Below are 15,672 nucleotides of genomic sequence, written 5' to 3'. Positions count from 1 at the left end.
CACTAGACCTGACATCTGTTTTTCCGTTGGCGTAGTTAGCCGTTTCCAATCCAACCCTGGACCCGAGCACTGGATTGCTGTTAAGCATGTTCTTAAGTATCTTCGAAGAACTAGGAACTTGATGCTTACATACTCAGGTACTAACCTGACTATGACGGGATATACCGACTCCGATTTTCAAGCGGATAAGGATTCCAGGAAATCCACTTCGGGATCCGTGTTCATCCTTAATGGTGGAGCTGTTGTGTGGAGGAGTATTAAGCAATCTTGCATTGCTGACTCCACAATGGAAGAAGAATATGTGGCAGCTTGTGAAGCATCCAAAGAGGCTGTATGGCTTAGAAAATTCCTTAAGTATTTGAAGTTGTTCCAAACGTCGACAAACCCATGACCCTTTATTGTGATAATAGTGGGGCTGTCGCTAACTCAAAGGAACCTCAAAGCCATAAGCGCTCTAAACATATTGAGAGGAAATACCATTTGATTCGAGAGATCGCGCAGCGCAGAGACGTGGAGGTGAAGTAGATCTCTGGGAGATCCATTCACCAAGGCCCTAGCGAATAAGGTCTTCGACCAACATTGAGAGGGATTAGGCATGAACGACTACACACATCTTCTTTGAGTCAAGTGGGAGTTTGTTGTCAATGGTGCCCACAAGAAGAGTTGTAGTGTGTATTTATGTACATTTGATGTCATATAGTCTTACGAAGACTCTTTCTTGTAACTGCTTATTTATTAATAAAAGTTGAAACGTTCATTCAATCTTCATTGTCTGAAGCTTTATGATAAAACCTTAGTCTTTTAGTCCTTAAACAAACTAAACAACTTACGAAGAGACAAATGTAGATTTGCATGAACAAACTATTCGTAGTTTGCTTAAAACGATATATTCGCAATCTAACGGTCAAAGGACTATTGACATCAGTACGATTGTTAGGAGAATCTATGATGTCTGGTTATGGGGCATTGAGAGTAGGAGACTCTATAGTTCTTCTAGGTATCTTCTGAAGGTACTGAATTGACCAGTGCACTTCTAGAGACAAAATAAGAACAAACCATTTAACCTCTTATGTCTCGAAGTCACAACGTATGAATTGCATCATGCTTCCCTTAATCCTGAAATGAGACATGCCATTTCACAGCTTACGTATTCTCATTTGAGAAAGTCAGAGTTCGGACTCACTATGTGATTCCGAACAGGGCCTATTGGTGAAGTACTAAGTTGTGAGAATGTCATGAGTAGCTTTGTGAAGTTCTCATAGATATGGAATTCATGTACAAGATCGCTGAAATGCAATGTATATCACCTCATGCTTTGTTCCTTGGAGTGTGAATAAATGAACTGGCCAGTGTCCAAATTGAGTCCTGACTCTTTTGGATGAAACAATGTGACTTGTTAGCTCCTCGTCAATACATTGTTTCTAACTTATTCACAAGCGACAAAGGAGTTGAGGAAATAACAGCTAGAAGGGTAAAATGGTAATTTTGTAAATCCCGACTAGCTGATGATATTCATGAAGGGTAAACACTGATAATATTCTGTGGAGCCTTTCCTAGATGGTTTGGGCGCCCAACATACCCAAAGAAAGAGAGAATATTTTGTGCATGAATGTATCAAGATACTTGCCAAAAGAAAAGAGGAAACAAATTTCCTATACAAGGTAATAGGAATTTCGGCCAAGTAGAGTCAAGGCAAGGCAAGGAACAAAAAAGGAAACAAATCCAAGCTTTCTAGAAGCCTGCCTTGGCCGAGTATCTCATGAAGGAAAAGAGGAAATTGGCTCATGAATATGTGATATTCTATAGAAGAGGAAACTACCTTATTGAAGGTGAGACCTCTCCTATAAATAGGAGCCTCATTCCTCACATTTCATTCATCCATAAGTTAGAGATTGAGAGCCTCTCTCTCTAGACCTTGTGGCCGACTCCTCTCTCTCTCTCTCTAGTCAATTTCATTTTTTTTGTTTTGGTACCTAGGTCCTCATTTGACCTAGTGTTTAGCTCTGCGACTTCAAGACTCGTTCTTAAGTCGTAGTGTTTAAAAGTACCCACACACTAATTCCTTTTCTCTCGAGTGATTTAGTGATAGAAACTTTCGTGGTTGCTCGAGTTGCCGAGGAAGGAAGAGAGACGTGCTGCGAGGGGAGACGAACATTGCAACCTTTTTCCAAAAGCTTCTCAACGTTCAAGCGTCTAAAAAGGTTAGTAAACTTCTATGCTCATATTAGTTTTTATTTACATGTGCTTGCTCTTTGTCAAGGTTAGTAAAAACTGTTTTACTTGAAAAATTTTAAAATTCCGCCGCTTAACGAAGCGTTAAACTTTTTCTTAAACCCTAGATCAATTCCAACATGGATCCACTGAGTATTATCTATGTTTACCCTTCATGAATATCATCAGCTAGACCGGATTTACAAAATTACCATTTTACCCTTCTAGCTGTTATTTCCTCAACTCCTTTGTCGCTTGTGAATAAGTTAGAAATAATGTATTGACGAGGAGCTAACAAGTCACATTGATTCATCCAAAAGAGTCATCACTCAATTTGGACACTGGTCAGTTCATTTATTCACATTCCAAGGAACAAAGCATGAAGTGATATACATTGCATTTCAGCAATCTTGTACATGAATTCCATATGTATGAGATCTTCACAAAGTTACTCATGACATCTTCATAACTTAGTACTTCATCAATAAGTCCTGTTCAGAATCACATAGTGAATCCGAACTCTGACTTTCTCAAATGAGAATACGTAAGCTATGAAATGACATGTCTCATTTCAGGATTGAGGTAAGCATGATGCAATTCATAAGTAGTGACTTCGAGACATAAGAGGTTAAATGGTTTGTTCTTATTCTGTCTCTAGAAGTGCACTGGTCAATTCAGTACCTTCATGAGATACCTAGAAGAACTACAGAGTCTCCAACTCTCAATGTCCCATAACCAGACATCATAGATTCTCCTAACAATCGTACTGAGATCAATAGTCCTTTGATCCTTAGATTGCGAATATATTGTTTTAAACAAACCATGAAGAGTTTGTTCATGCAAATATGCATTTTTCTCTTCATGTGTTGTTAGGTTTGTTTAAGGACTAAATACTATAGATTATCATAAAGCTTCAAACAGATAAGGAAGAATGAATGAACGTTTCAACTTTTATTAATGATTTAGCATTTACAAGCAAGAGTCTTCGTGAGACTATATTACATCAAATGTAGATAAATAGACACTACTACTCTTATTTTGGGCACCATTGACAACATTACATTCATCTTGAACATACCATTCTTAATATAACCTTTGCCCACATACATCCCATTCTTAGAGAGTACAATCTTTTGAGACTCAAAAACCATTTTAAACCCATGGTTACACAGCACGGTCCCAAAAATGAGATTCTTCCTAATATCAGGTACATGAAGAAAATTCGTGAGCTTCATCTCATTCCCAGGGGTCAGTTTCAGGAAGACGCTGCCCTTTCCTTTGATTTCAGAGGTGGCAGAGGTACCCATGAACAACTTCTCCCCGTCTTCTAGCAGCTCAAGATAGGAGAATGAGTTCTTGCCAGAGCATATGTAGCGGGTCACTCCAGTGTACAGCCACCACTCCTTAGGGTTCGAGTCCACCAAGTTCACTTCGGAGACCACAACAACGAAGAGGTCATTATGACCCTCAACAACATTGGCCTCCTTTTTCTTCTTTGGCGGCTTCCTATAATCCGCAGCACGGTGACCTTCTTTGTCATAATTGAAGCATTTACCGATAAACTTTGGTTGATACTTCTTCTTCTTGAACTTCCCTCCCTTGGCCCAAGCTTGTAGGCGGGCTTCTTCCCCTTCGAGCTCTCACTGTGTTCGACGATGTTTGCCTTCTTTGAAGAGCTCTTGAACCTCTTGCCGGAGCCACGGTTGTCCTCTTCAATTCGGAGACGAACAACCAAGTCTTCAAAACTTATCTCCTTTGGCTTGTGCTTGAGATAGTTCTTGAAATCCTTCCACCCAGAGGGTAGTTTTTCGATGACCGAGGCAACTCAGAATGACTCGCTAATGGTCTTCCCTTCAGGATGAATCTCATGGATGATAAGCTGCAGCTCTTGCACTTGACTCACCACGGTCTTCGGATCCACCATTTGAAAATCGAGGAAGTGGCCCACAATGTACTTCTTTGAGCCCGCGTCTTCAGTCTTATATTTTTAATCCAAAGAATCCCAAAGCTCTTTGGAAGAGCGTTTGGAGCTATACACATTGTATAGCGAGTCATTAAGACTATTCATCACGAAATTCCGACACAAGTAGTTGGAATCTTTCCACACGCTATAGGCCATTAGCACTTGTGGATCAGTATTTCCTCGCAAGGAGTCGGTGGATCTTCAGTCAAGAACCGCGCAAGACCGATTGTTGTCAAGTAGAACAACATCTTTTGTTGCCAACGCTTGAAGTTCAAACCCATGAACTTCTCGGGCTTCTCGGCGGGCACGTGTGCCACAGAACTGCTTTGAGCGAGACCCGCGGGTCCGTTCACGCCCATAGCCGCCATCGATCGAACAAGACCCGCGGGTCTGTTCCCGGCCATAGTCGTCACAACATTCGGGGTGTTTACCACATTCGGAGTCTCGGTGATGTTCTCACCATTGTTCATGTTTGTCTTGTTTTCCATTTTTACAAAAGAAATCAACAAAATTAATAATCTTCACAAACAAATCCGGGAAATAAAGAAACTAAACCCAATATTTTCTCCTCGCAAACTGTCTAAACAACAGATAAAAAGCTTCAAGATTGTTAGTAATATTATAATAATATTGGCGGAAAATAAAGACAATTTGCAAGAAATTAAATCGAATTGAATTTCTAGAAAATAATAAAATAAATAACAAAACAGGAAAGACCTTGACTGGTATGAACACAAGAAAGAGTGAACGGAAAAGAAAGCGTTGAGGCTCATAAGACGGTTTCTTTGAAGCTTTTTATCGCCCTCCACAGATGCTTGATTAGTTGAGTGAAAGCCTATTAAGATACAACGACAACAAGACAAGCTTAGCACCACTCGGCTTGACTTCAGCGAACTAGAACCTTAGTACTAGAAACTACCTCCGGATTACGAATAAAAACAAACAAAGAAAACAATTTCGGAGAGAGGGAGAGAGGAAGCTATGAAAGACTTGCTTGGGATGATTTTTGAATGAGAGACTTCGACCTCCTTTTATAGGAGAGGCCAAGCAAGGTTACAACCATTGTGCATCAATGCTCGGTTACAAAACGTCTCCATAAGTGCATGGTAAATGCACGGTTACAAGCCTTGAAAGATAGTCTAGCCAAGCTCAGAAACGTCCAATTAAATGGTACGGTTATAAGCATTAATCCATGCAAAATCGTCTACTTTAACAGCAATTAATAAAATGATTTTATTTCTATTTAATAAAATAAAATAAAAATCAGAAGAAAAAATTTAGGCTAAGCCCAATCAAACGGTGGCGGCGCGCTCGTGTGGTGGACTTGGGCTTCCCTACGCCATTTTCCCTTTACAAAACTGGGTCGCCCTTGAGAACCCAAACCATTTTCCACACAATTGGTATATAAGCACAAACAAAGTTCACATATCTCTTCCATGTGGGGCTCTGTATGAGCACACACATCCATAACACATTTCATTTCCTTCACAACATTGGTGTTTTTCAACCCATTTTGAGCATCAATTTCTCATTAAATATAGCATTGATTTTGGCAAATAAACATTCAGTCTTATACTCGTCGCAATGAGGAATAAGAGTACGCAGGAATTAGCCAATTCCGATGAGCGGATCACACTCAAATCTTAGCCACAAACTAGCCACGCAATTGTAAATAAGTACCATTTATTACAATATTTCCAACATTTCTAAACTACATACTCAATTATGAATTAATTGAACCTATTAACTGATATTTCAATAGACTTCTTTTGTATTATTGACAACCATAATGAAAATTTTATGTATAAAACAAATGTTAAGCTGGCATAGAAGTGCCTCTTATTTAACCCAAAAAAAAAAAGATTCAAATCAAAGAACATGCTGATTCTCCAAAGATATTGAGTAAATTTCGAAGATAGTACAATTATGCTGGCATCCAGCATAAACAGTAATGCCGATAGAATTTTACGGAATATCGTGGGTATTCCAAACATATTGACATATAATATAGCTTCATGTAACGAATCTCGAGATAAGATTATTATAATTATTATTGTTATTATCACCTTCAATTTTCCCATAGAGGAATAATAATGGTGGTGAAGAAAGAAGAGATGTTGGTGAAGAAAGAAGAGATGTTGCTCATGGTGGCTCCACCTCTGGACAGTGCGTATGTGCGATGGCTGAGTCGAGATCTTGAGAGGAGTCACGGCTTTGCTCCGAATATGTGTTGTACCGGTGGATGGAACAGTCACCGAAGATGTGGCTTTGATTAACGAAAGCAGAGTTGATGAAGAAACAAAAAAAAAATTTGGAGTCGCTTGAGCCCGACATGTTTACGAAGATCCTCGATTGTTTGGATGACCCGGCTGATCTTGTTCGTGTCGGTGCTGTCTCGCAATCCTGTCGCCTTTTTGGTGATTTTGGATCAATGTCAGGCCAAAAAGACCATGATTTTGGATCTGATTTGAGCAGGCACTATGGGGACAAAATGTCTATGCGGCGAGATTTTGATCTGAACTCATCTTCTTCACATCCTCTCGTTGTTGCTTTTACTTTGAAAGTTTTTATTTAGTTATCTTTTCTCTCTTCTCCTCTTTGCCGTTTGGGTGTTATGCTCCGGGTTATAGTTTTCATGTTTTTTTCCCTCTGGCTTTCTTCATGCCTTAGGGATACTATGTGTTTGGTGTGTTTGATAATATGCGCACAAGGAAAACTCTTAACAAACTGTTGTTTGGTCCACCTAGTATTTGATAATATTTGAATAGGAATTATTATGAAGTTTTTTGGCCAACATTTTTGTCCTTTTGCTCCCTTTCCTCTTCTGAACACCTTCTCTTGAAAACCGTCTTTTCTTATCAACAGTATTTCTTCAAAAACTTCTCTTTGCACTTTCCTCATAACAAAGTTCAACCGTATTTATGGTTTTATCCTTCCGTTTCACATAGATACATTAATCACACTATATATTATCATTAATCAATCGACTCTTGTTGTTTTTTTCAATTTTTTTCCTTGTTTTCATATGTTTTTTCTTCCCATCCTCTATCGAGGTTTATCTTAGAAACTCAACAGTTCAATTGTTTTGTTTTATTTTATCAGGTATCTTGAAATAGCATCTCTCTATGTTTATATATATATATATATATATATATATATATATATATATATATATATATATATCTTTTCAACTTTCAAAGTTGGGATCTTTGCCAATACGTTTGTTGTGCTTGTTTTCTTTTCTTTCTTAAATCTACTCTGAAAATGTGTAATTATGCTTCCTTAAATTTATTTTTGTCAGCAAAGTTCCTTTGATACTTACCTATATAATCAAAGATAAAATATGGCATATATATTTTCTTATTTTATCGGTTCAATGTAACCGCTTTTGTCCCCCCTGTGGTGATTTCGGTTTTTTTGTAACCGTCTCAAATAAAACACACTCATAAGTCACTCAAATTTCCCCCACTTTCTTTAAAAAAATCTGCAGTTTACGATTTCAATTAACTTAGTCTATTTTAAAAAATAAATAAATAAAAAAATAAAAATTTGCAATTACATAATTTTTATCTGATAACAGTTTTTTCAAGATCGTGATTGATTATGAACCCATGAAAATTATAATGATAGCAACTATACAGTTTTATCTTTACATATAAATAACAAAAAATTAGAAAAATAACCAACTTAAACGTTTGATATTGCTAAATAGCCAATGTTTGGTAAATATTAAGTAAATAGCCATAAATGATGACGTGGCTTAATATTGCAGTGGCTATTTACTTGATATTTACGTTTGTAAATATATAAAAATGGCTATTTACCTACTATTTACCAAACCTTGGCTATTTAGCAATTCTCAACGTTTAAGTTGGCTATTTTGCTAAATTACCCTATAAATAATGATCTATTTAAAAAAAATCAAAAACTTAAAACCTTCTCTACCACCCAACCTTTCCAAAATGTTGCCTCCTTCAAATACTATCAGCCAAACAGACTCTCTCTCCCATAAAGAAAAGCATAAACACATCATTCCAGAGAATCAAGATGTACAAAATCAAGTTCTATTAGCCACTGCAATAGTCGTATACATTTTAGCCCAGAAAAAATCATAATTGATAGACTCTTTGATGCAATGTCGAAAGCGTGGAATCTGCGAGAAAATTTCTCCATTCAACCCCTCGGAAATAACATATTCTGGTTCCAAATTGAATAAGATGCAGACATGAAAAAGGTTCTACGCGGAGCGCCCTGGCATTTTGACAAAAGTTTGCTCATCATAGACGTCCCTGCAAATCTCACTCCAATGCCTAAGGAAGAATACATCTGCACTCTATTTCGGGTCCAACTTTACAACCTGCCGCTCGGTAGCAGAACTACTCCAGTTGCTCGCTATATTGCTAACCAATTGGGTGGATTTCTTGATCTCGATCCCAACTCCCTACACTTCTAAAGTGCCTTCCTACGTGTTAGAGTTCTACTAGACAATCTGGATTTATGCAGTCGGCTCCTGTAATTTTATGCTTTATTCTATAAATACATGCGCATTTGGTTAACGATATGTTTTAAATGTCAGTGTTGTCAATTCACTCTCCTCTCTCTGTAAATACTAGAATTAACAATACTGTATCATCTAAAATATATCTCATGAACAACTATCATCTACCTATCCAGATTTTTAAATATACTTTCAACTCACAAATACATCTTGATTCTTCAAACATTTTATATTACAAATTAACTCCTCCCCTGTGTCCATCCCCTTATTAATAACACAAGCTGTTTCAAGGCATCTTATAATAAACCTTAATTTTGATGTCTGGATTCTTTATTTCTACTTTCGAGTTTAATATTACAGAATTTGGAAATCTCTTTGGATTGTTTTTGGAATTATTTGTATACTTTCTCAAACGTTGCCACAGGTCTTATATTTCGGATTTGGGAATATTATCATTATGTAGACTCAGTTCTCTAGGTTTTATTATATGAAAATTATATAGATAGCAGCAAAGTGAATCTAGATTCGTTAGTCAGATTTTTTCTCTTTTTTCCTCTGATTTTTTCTTTTCATTCACTCCTCATCCTTTGTCTACACATAAACTACCACTACTAATGATTGAATTTGAAGTGCAATATTAAATATCAGCTTTACTTCTCTCAAATTATATTCACTTACGGATCAAGATTACCATGACAGAGAATCTGTGTTGATATATTTTTCATCTGTACCTATAGAGATGTGAGAGCTACGCTAAGTGAAGGTGTGGTTAAGTGTACATCCACAGTACGGCAAAATCGCTGCCAAGTTCTCGATAAAACTGAAAGGAAATGCTTAAAACACCGATCTTCATCGTCGTTGCTCATCTCCTTCATGTCTCGCTGTCGCTCGTATCTTGTGAGTTTATTTTGGTTATCAATTCTTTCTTTTTCTCCTTGTCGTTTGGATGTTATCCTTTGGGTTATTGTTAATGTTTTTTCCTCTGATTTTCTTCCAGCCTTTGAGATACTATGTGCTGGATACACCAAGTGTTTGATAATATGCGCATAAGGATAATTTAACAAACTGTTTTATAATAACACACTTTGATTCAATTTTTAATGAAAATATTCCAATTCGAATAGTGATGACTATTGTTAGTCAAATTTATAATAAACCAACCAATATATCTACCCGAATAATTAAAATAAACTCTACAGCTTGATGCTAATTTTTAAATAACCTTTTACCATAATAAAGCCCACTTTTTAAACTAAAATTTAACAATCTCATGGGCTATCATAACTAAGCCCACTGTTTAACTTTAAATTTCATGCTCCATTTTATATCAAGAACATCTCCAAACGCTACGATAAAATACAATAGTACTCTCCGGCCAAATCCTAAAATATTGCAGCTACCTGTTCATATCCATTACTTACGCTATACTCAAATACCATACATATCTTTATACAGCCAATAATATTTCACATATTCCCTCACGGTAAGAATGATTAGATTATACATACATATATAAGGATCTATATAAGGATCTTTGAAAACATTAAGAAGGACCCTTACCAGATTACTTCGTGGACGTCAAATTTTCTTCTTGAATTTCAGTCTGCCCAATCCAGACGCTCATTTTATGTTAGCTTGCCGAGCGATCCTGACCCCAAACAGGATCGCTCCCAAGCAAGATGGGTACCCCCAAGTTGCGATCTCTACAAGCTCAACGTCGATGCCTCAATTCCAAAATCTTCTAACTTTGTTCGAGTTGGAGCTGTTATTCGCAACTCTTATGGACTGGTCATGGTTGCATTGGCTCAAAATCTCCTAGGCAAATTCACGGTCAAAGAAGCTGAAGCTCTCGCTCTCTGCTACGGCTTATCTTGGGATTTGAAAGTGTTTCTGTCTATCCACTTTGTGGAGTCAGATGCTAAGACGGTGGTGCAAGCTTTGGAGAGGAAATCTTCTTTCAAAAATGAGTTTGGTTCCATTTTGTCTGATGTATCTAGTTAGACAATAAACTATAGGGAAGCCAACATGGCAGCCCATGGGTTAACAACTTACGCTCTTTCTATAGACGATAAACTCGTTTGGTTAGATGATTTTCCTTCTTCGATAGAGTCTGTAATTAATCAACAACGTTTGTGATTACTAATAGATTTCTATTTTTCAAAAAAAAAAATCCCATAGAGGACACATTGACGATTCTAGGCGAATCTGAGGGTATGTTTGGTTGAAAAAGAAAAATGGAATGATAATGAGAATGGGAAAGAGAATGATAATGGAATGAGAATCAAAAGCTATTCAATTGTTTGGTTTGGTTTTTAATCAATTAAAAATAATAATGGAATAAATAGTAATTGACAAAAATACCCCTCACTTCATCTTCTCCAAAGTAAAATAAACATCCTAATCTGAGAAATAACATCGATCATTTCAAGTACCACTAAAAATAAAAATCAAAGTCAGACTAAGAGAACTAATAAAAAAAAAAAAAACTTCATCTTCCTTACCTAGATCTGAAGCTTGTTCTCTCCATACAAGGTTTAAAAAAAAATGTTTCAAAAACAGGTTGACTGATATTTTAAATACTACCACCACCTCCATCAGAAAGCAATCAAGCACAGACTTTCAAAAAACCAAAAAAATAACAAAATCAATCCAGACGAAGAACGACGCACGGGGATCCGGATCTACACCCCGAGAAGAAACTCGCCGGAGGCGACCGATCCAACACCGCCATCCCAGTCCTTGCCGCTGGTGCGTCTTCCGCTGAAAGCGTTGGAGAAGCAGAAGAGGAGGGCGGTGGCGAAGGGCGTCCAGAAGACCCTCTCGAAGCCACGGGGATCGTCATAGCCACGGCGGAGGCACAGTTCCACCGCCATTTATGGCAACACTGATTTTTTTCTTTTTTTGTTGTTCTGAATGGATGTGGCGGGTTTTAATTGTTTCAAGAAAAAAAATTATTAATGTCTAAAGCTTTGAAGGATAATTTTGGAAAATAAGTGATTCCACAGTGGAATGGTCAATTCTTCACTTATATGGTGGAATGAAAATGAAGCAATGATCATTCTATAGAATGATCGTTACAGCTTCAAAAAATGAACCAAACAAAATTATTCAATTCTTTTGGAATAGATTCCATTCCATTCCTCTGTTTTTAAGTGAACCAAACATGCCCTGAGAGGTTGAGAAGGGGAATGAGAGCTTCGGTTGTGGCTTTGGCACCGTATTAATTTATTCGCAAGCACTCTTCGGCGGCTTCGTAAGTCTGAATCATTGTTTCTGGGCTTGGTGGTTGCTGTTACACCAACCATTTATGCAAACAAGATTAGACTGACTCAAACACAAAAGGGTCCACGAATTCAAGTGTGACCACTTCTTTGGCTATTTCCTAACTTTATATCATGTTTTATCAACTTTAGTTGTGTCATCCACAAATACCTATATCTAGTTAATGGTATTTGGAGGTGGTCTGGAATTATCTACCACTACATAATACGAACTTTGCACATTCCAATTTTACACCATATTTGACATATTAGAGTCTTGATTTAAACAAATAATATTCCTATTAGAGAGCGATATTTTAGAACTAATATATATATATATATATATATATTTTAAAAGGGTTACAAAAATGCGGACTACCCTAGCTTGCTATCCATAAGCACAAGCCCATAATCGTGCTAACCGAGTTTCAAAACGTAAAAAGAGGTTCGGGCCGATTATCTAAACGTTATGATATAATAAAAGTTCTTCCAAAAGCTATATAAAACTTTCACGAGCATACAAGCTCGGTTTTCAAAAACCTGATACCCATTTCCCAAAAAGGCATTTCCTATGCCACAGGTCGTCATGAGATCTACCTTGACTAGCACTCCTGCTTCGCCTGAGCTTTTCCTTTATCTACAAGGAGAGGGATTTAAGGGGTGAGTCACACCGACTCAGTAAGCAGGATATCTAACCTAGCACTACATGAGATGCATGGTTGCAGATGATAAAATGCAGATAACAGCAGGTGATAGATTCAGAAGAATAAAGAAGTTCAATCATTCAAACAGGATAACAAAAATATCATTCAATCAACATAGACATATTCAGTTTTAGAACCCCGTTCTAAAACAATCAAACACATAATCATATAGGAATCCGGCTAATAACCGTCTTCCTAGAAACTCATCCATCTCGCTCATACCGGCGCCTTACATCAGTGGACTGGCCAATCAACACTTCAGTCCGCAGCCGTTCATGAGAGATGAGTAAACCATTCTGAGAACTTGAGCCTAGTCCTCAGAAGGCCGAAGTTTTAATGTCTGGGATCCACTAGCACATGTAGGAGGGCCTTGACGCGCGTATGGTAGAGGGGAGCAAACCCTCACCAATCCCTGGTTGGTCCAGGGTTTCATATTTCCTTCAGGACAGGTAAGCCACTCATCGACTTACCTGAAGCCACCCATCGACTTCCCATTAAAGGGCCTTCAGGAATGCCACTCGCTACATTGCCGACAAGAGTTCGTTATGTTTTACAAGAGCTGTCTACAGCCTACCTGCCTATCTTAATACAGGAGGAGATCTTATCGGGATAAAGCCCGTCGTTAACATTATTAATTTCACTGTATGGCTCTTTAAGTATTTTACAAGGAGTTGTCGACAGCTGTGAGGCTGGACCTTCTCCTAGAACAGTTCCTCTCGGGATTGAATCCGGAGGACACCGTCTTTCCTCCTCCTGTTGTCCTCTCATCAGGACGAAGGGGTAAAACCTATAACAGAAGCTCAACATAACTTTAAAGGCTTCAAGGTTCTTAACCCGCTAACCGTTTAACCCTATCATTTTATTATCTTATTAGTTAGTGGCCGAAGCCTTATTTGGTCATCTTGTCTAACTGAGGGTTTCTCTTTGTTTTAGGATTAAACGAAGAAACATAAACAATTATTCTACTAGGCACCATTCCCCTTTTTGGCGCCTCAAACTTAAATCCCACTTACCCGGAATAGTTCGTCGGAGAACTCGATGAATTCCGGAGGACACTTTGCTTTACACGCTTCCCGAGACCTTTAGCACGTCCTGGAGCGTCGAGAGAACTAGAATCCGAAGTTGAAACTTCGTTAGTTACTGGATTTGAAACTACTTGAAAAGATAAGGTTCGTTGTCGGGATTAGATTCGAGTCGGTTCGGAATTCGAGAATTTAATTCATTATTCTCCTGTTTTTCGGAAGTCAAACTTATTCAAGACTCGCGTATTTTCGTATCGAGAACAATACGAAATAAAATCCAATAACATGCTTATGAGTCTCAAATAAATTGATCCGAATAAAAAGTAACCGAGAATTCCAAAGCGAATCAAATCAAACTCTTAAACGTTATTAAATAAACAAACATAAATTATTTATTTAAATACGCGAAATACATCACATAATCAAATCCAAGAGTATTTAAACGCGAGACGCGATTAAAAGACTCACGAGTTAATCGAGCTTTAATTTCGATAACTCTTTCTTAGAATCTTCAAAACCGGCTTCGTCGCCTTCGCCTCGTCTGGTTTCCGTTCGTCCGTCTAGATCTGTAATCAAGTCATCGAATCCGATAACGAGTCAATTTCACAATTTCAAACTCGTACCAAAATTCCCAAACTTGTCAACAAACCAAATAACTTGTCACAAAATCCACATTGACTCAAACCCGAACCAAATCAAGTCGAATCCACACTAACCAAAAACCGTTCTCAACAAACCAGAAAATTCAGCATCTCATACACATCATCACAGCCTCGTAACAACATAAAATCCAGGATTCAAACCACAATATTCAACAACCACACGGCTATGTTCACATAAACACCAAAATTCGTCCAAAAATTATTTCAATTCCAACAGCGATTCTCAAACAATTCCTGGACATCAACTTGCTAAAAAAGAACGTCTCAGAATCACTAAACAACCTTCGAAAATTCAAGAACCCAAACTTAGATCTTCAAACCCTAGCTTACGGGATTTTCGGCCAAAATCAACAAACCCAGAAATCCGAATTCAAAACTTCAAATTCAGGTCATATACATCAACAATCGAGTCCAATTAACGTATGAAACCAATCAATTTCACGAAAATCCTCATTGAAATCGAAAACCCCCAAATTTTCAATTTCAAAAACCCTAAATCTCAAAAATCAATTCGGGTTTAGCTTTTCTTACCAAAATTCTTGCGAATCCGGAGTCCTCGTCGCTGTAACTCTCGTTCCCGGCGTCTCTTCCTCAGGCGGTGGTCACGGCGAGCTCGCGGCGGCGTCGCTTCGCTCGGTCGAGGCGCGCGCGATGGCTCGGCACCACGTGACGCGCGAAGGCGAGAGAGAGAGAGAAAGGGAAAGAGCGAGAGACGGTGGCGGCGTGGGTTGAGCGACCGAGAGAAATGGCTCGGTGATGGTTGTCTGGGATTTTTTTTTCGTCTGGTTCGGCTGAGAGAAACGCGAAGAAGATGAGGGAAAAAGAGAGAGAGAGATCGAAAATGAGAGTGAGAGAGAAGGAAATGAAATCCACGTGGCAAGTCCCTCTTGAGCCACATATAGACATGTGGCCCACGTCCTGATGGCCACGTATCTCTCCAGACAACCCCTCAGCAAGATTTTCTTTCAGTTTCGTCCCTCAAAACGTTGCACATAAGTCCTTTCAAAATAAAACTTCACAACTTCGTCCTTGATTAATTGAAAATAATCTCGAAAAATAACCGAGAAAATTCTCATTAATTCTCGTTACCTTGAATATATTTAAGGGATTTCAGAATTTATTTTCACTCTTGAGATTTTTAATCTCCGAGTACATTCCGAGTAATTGTATTCAGAAAATAATATCCGGTTTACTCGAATATCTTTATTCCGAAATTTCATCACCCTCAAATATTATTTCCTTCGTTCTCAAGCACTTAACTTTATTCCAACATTCAAGTGCTTTCAAAAATCTCTTTCCTTATATTCGGATTATCAAAACTCACTATTTCCTTATTGTGAATTCTTATAATT

General features: G+C 37.9%; 1 long non-coding RNA gene across 1 annotated transcript; it reads right to left on the bottom strand.

Annotated features, from left to right (window-relative positions):
* Positions 1-12,342: 12,342 nt before the first annotated feature.
* Positions 12,343-15,022, bottom strand: LOC149401515 (uncharacterized). Its single transcript, XR_016296491.1, has 4 exons — positions 14,852-15,022; positions 14,127-14,224; positions 13,650-13,745; positions 12,343-12,569 (listed from the first exon to the last, which is right to left on the bottom strand). It is a non-coding gene; the product is annotated as an uncharacterized LOC149401515 (long non-coding RNA).
* Positions 15,023-15,672: the final 650 nt, after the last annotated feature.

The sequence above is a fragment of the Urtica dioica genome, chromosome 4 (genome assembly GCF_054948205.1).
Source record: "Urtica dioica subsp. dioica isolate 48M chromosome 4, U.dioica_male_clone48M_v1_H2, whole genome shotgun sequence".
Lineage (NCBI taxonomy): Eukaryota > Viridiplantae > Streptophyta > Magnoliopsida > Rosales > Urticaceae > Urtica > Urtica dioica.
Note: the sequence above shows the minus strand (reverse complement) of the source record. Positions and strands in the feature narration are given on the sequence as shown.